Raw genomic sequence first — 4202 nt, forward strand, 5'->3', positions numbered from 1 at the left:
GGAAAGAAGGAGCTCAAGAGAGGTAGGACCATAGGAGAAGGGTATTAGTAAGGGAGAAAGGGGGGAAATGGGGGCACCTTAAGTGGGAAAACCATGATGGAGAGGTTAGACAATGCAAAAGATAAATAATGCCTAGCTAGTTTTAAAAACCAGAGGGAACCATATTACTCCAACAACTGACTGACAAATTATACATAGCAAATCAAGAAATATATGTTAGGTAAGATTTATCTGAGAACAATCAGTCTTTGCCCAAGATTTATCTACATGACACACAATAATTAAAAGTACCAGACTGGTGGAACTAACGTTCTTGGATGTTTAACAGATATACTTTGAGGCCTATACTAATTTGGTCAGAGGGACATAAAGGACAGTTTTTGCTCCTTGCCCTCCTAGGTTGACTAATTCCAGGAGACTATAAGCCTCTCTCAAAATGTCCTGTAACTGTGGTGGGTCACCTGCCCTCTTGATCAAGGAGGCCGAGGAGATCCCACCAGATGGACTTGAACCAGTGTCCAGTTTAGAAAGAGGAGGGTCAACACAGAGGAATCATTTCCTCCATGCTTCCAAGCGAAGCCAACCATGGTCTAGCAGGGCCTTGGACTTATCTTCAGATAGGCAGAACTGGTAAAAGAATGGAGCCAGGGGCTCCTCCCAAGCCCATGTGACCCCTGAGGAACAGATCCTCAAACGACCTTAAGAGTAAAAATAAATTGGTTTATCTGGGCCAACAGTATGGCCTTAAACACCCAAAAGGATTAAAGGGGCCAATATAATTTTTTAAGAGTCCATATGCATAGCTAAAGGCTACATAACAAGCAACAATGCCAGATAGGAGATACCTTCTTTTGAGTTGTTGGCCAGGGTGGCCAAAGGGACTCCCAGATAGTAATGCAGCATAGAACAGGGAAAATGAACAAGAGACCCCAATCTTATTTAAAGGAATATTGACAACTGATTGCTGCTAGATGAGGAACAGCTGACCCTCCTAAAACAAAGACCTCCAGATAGGCTGACTAGATTCATCAGATGGACAAGCAGTGGGGGATCACTGGAGGTGCCGACAACACGGCAGACAGTAGCAGGGATATCAGAGTATAAGGGCTCTAGTCAGGGGAGGGAGGCTGTGGGAGGGTGCTATCTGGGAAGTGGGCGTATAGTTGATTAAGATGGTTTGGGATGTTCTGTGTGATACACACACACACACAAATCAACAAATTTTTAAAAATGTATTATATTTGAGGAGGAAGCATGGAAATTTATGTCATGCTAATTTGTAGAGGTGATAAACAGTAGCATTGAAATCTACCAGATGACTTTATAGACATAGACAGGCGCCAAGGATCCAAGTGCAACCATTTATGACTAGTAATAGATACATACAGATTAGAGATGCATGCGCCAACATCTCAGTGTTAGTAGCAAAAACAACAAGTCTTTCTGCAAGGAACAATATATTCTAAAATGAAATGGAGATCTTTTTTAAAGGTTAAAAACTCATTAAATTTTGTCTTACAGGGCTTATACTGAGTTCAATATTGTATAACTGTATTTATTCAGCTGTGGGCTAGAAACTTACAGCCACTTGTGAAAGAGGTGTACTCTTGCTCTGGAGTGTGTTACTGAATATGTTAAAGCTTTAATGAAATGCTTCTTCTAATCATGTGGTTATTAAATAAAAAATAAATTAAAAAAAAGCTTTTCCTCATCTACACCCCCCCTCCCCAAATTGCAACCTGGAGCTAGAGATGGTGCAGCAGTTAAGAGCACTTGCTACTCTTCCAGAAGGCCCTGGTGCAATTCCCAGCATCCATATAGTATCTAACAACTGTCTGTAACTCCAGTTTCAGAAGAACCAATACTCTCTTCTGGCATTCACGGGCATTGCATGCACACAGTGCATTTACATACATACAGCAAAGCACTCATTCACACAAATACATGTAAATTTTTAGAAAATTTTAAGTAAAACTCATGTGACTCTATCCCCTGTACTTACATACAGTAATGCCTGCTGTCCAGCATGAGAGGCCATGTACGATCAGGGCAGCAGGGTGTGACGGCTAGATTTAATTACCACTGGGATACAATCACCTCAGAGGATTATCTTAACTACAGTTATGGATGAGGGAGGACTCCACTCCCCCATTGTGGCACCACTCCCTGGACTTGGGGTCCTGGACTAAATTGAAAAATTTAAGAAAAGCACATTAAGTTTGGAGGGAGGCACACTGGGGAGTCTGGGGGAAGTTGGAAGGTGGAACTAGGGGGTGGATATGATCAAAATACATTGCATGCCGGTATGAAATTCTCAAAGAAGAAGTAGAAATTATATTTTAGAAACGAGCAGAAGAATACATGCATTAGGTCAATGAGCAATTAGGTCACTGCTTTCTGCTCTTGACTATGGATGTAAAATGACCAGTTGCTTCAAGTCCTGCCACCTCAACTTCACAATGATGGACTGTAACCTGGAATTGTGAGCCAAATAAATCCTGTCTTTCTTAAGTTCCTTTTTTTGGAGTATTTTATCACAGCAACAGAAAAGGAAGCTGAGACTGAAGGCATCTCATCATAAAGTCACCGAAAGGCCAAAGAGTCCCAGAGAATGTGTGACATCCATGAGGAAGAGAGAAACCCAGTAGAGCCAGCTCATCAGAAAGATAAATGCTAAAGGTCCCAGTTCCACCACGAGGACATCATCAGACCTGTGAAATATCTTTTTCTTGGACTTTTATTTGCAGTACGGTTAGAACATCTTCAGGAGAAAACTCTTAAAAAATGCAGCAGCTTAGGTAGGTGTCACCCAAGTTTCTTATTTAAAGCTGGAATTTTCATTAAGCTTTTGACCTTGTTTACATCTCACATTTTTTGTTCAAGGGAAATTTTACAAAAGGTAGTAAATGCTGCACTTTTAGGAAGTTGCCTTTTAAAAGATGCAGGATTGCCACCAGTGGGCGCATTGTTTAGTGCCTAAGACTGAAATTTCTGCATCTGAGGTTTTTCTCAAACCCATGAATAGTAGTAGGATTCTTTTTCTTTTCAGGTTCATTTGCAGGTCACTAAGCCTGAATTAATAGAGAATGGCAATGTGGACCCTTCTTACAGTGTTCTCTACAGAGTCAGTGTGATAGGACTATGAAATGCCATGGTTACACTTGAAACCAGTTTTAAAGTTAATACTTTCTTTGATCAGGCAATGATATCCTGTCTTAATCCTAGGGATACAAGTTGATGACCTCTTACCTAAAATAAATGGGAGCACAGAAAAAGGTAGCGTAAAAACCTTAAATATTTTTTTCTTGTATTATTTAAGCAGGATAGAAAGCTAAATGTTTAATGATAATAACTACTGGGGTGAAAAGTATACTGTTCACACACCATTTAATTTTGTCTTTTAAAATAATGCTTCTCTTTATTTTCTAAGACTTAAGACTGCAACCTATTCTTAGATATCCCTTGCTATGCGGAAATGTCAATGAATCAAATAAGAAAATGTTCACTGTTAGCAATAGCTTATATAATCCAAGAACTTTTTCTCCCACTATATTTTTTAAAGAGCTGTACTACTCTTTTGTTCCATCATACTCTGCTTCCAGGTCTCCATTTTTAACATGTGAATTTATGTAATGACCCATTGAGCCCTTGGACATGTAGAAACTTGTTTTTATTCATTCGTTTTGGTGGTCAAAGAGGATGAAGTTAGGCATTTCTGTAATCATAAAAATTTTTTTATTGATTTTTGGTTCTTGACCCTTTTTTTCCCCCTGGGGAGTGGGGGTTGATAGGTAGAAGTTGGGAGAGAGCGAGCCAGTGGTGGAGAGCACGAGCAGATGGATGAGGTACCGAGGCACAGATGGAATTCTCAGCCGGATACAGATTTATTTCGCATGGGGCACCTTTCCCTCTGGGAAGGGAAAGATGTCAGCGAAGGGAAAGATGGAAGGGAAGGGAAGGGAAGGGAGGGGAAGGGAAGGGAAGGTAAGGGAAGGGAAGGGAAGGGAAGGGAAGGATGTCAGGGAAGGGAAAGATGTCAGGGAAAGATGTCCGTGAAGGGAAAGATGTCCGCCCACGGGTTGTGAGCTGGGACTTTATATATGGGGGCTTTAGGGTGTGGAAGGCGGAATGTTTGGGGGAGAAATCAGGGAGGGGGAAGCAGGTAGGATTAGGGCGGGGAAGTGTTTACTTTTTCCCTCTTA

The 4202-nt window shown here is 41.1% G+C and overlaps 1 protein-coding gene across 1 annotated transcript in view; it reads left to right on the top strand.

The window, feature by feature from the left end:
* Positions 1-2751: 2751 nt before the first annotated feature.
* Positions 2752-4202, top strand: part of LOC103726601 (sarcolemmal membrane-associated protein-like) — a 59134-nt gene continuing 57683 nt past the window's right edge. The window contains 2 exon segments of the mRNA XM_017795875.1: positions 2752-2798; positions 3226-3276. The gene's annotated coding sequence lies outside the window, so the exon portion shown is untranslated.

This window comes from Nannospalax galili, unplaced genomic scaffold, assembly GCF_000622305.1.
Source record: "Nannospalax galili isolate Female #2095 unplaced genomic scaffold, S.galili_v1.0 scaffold69, whole genome shotgun sequence".
NCBI lineage: Eukaryota > Metazoa > Chordata > Mammalia > Rodentia > Spalacidae > Nannospalax > Nannospalax galili.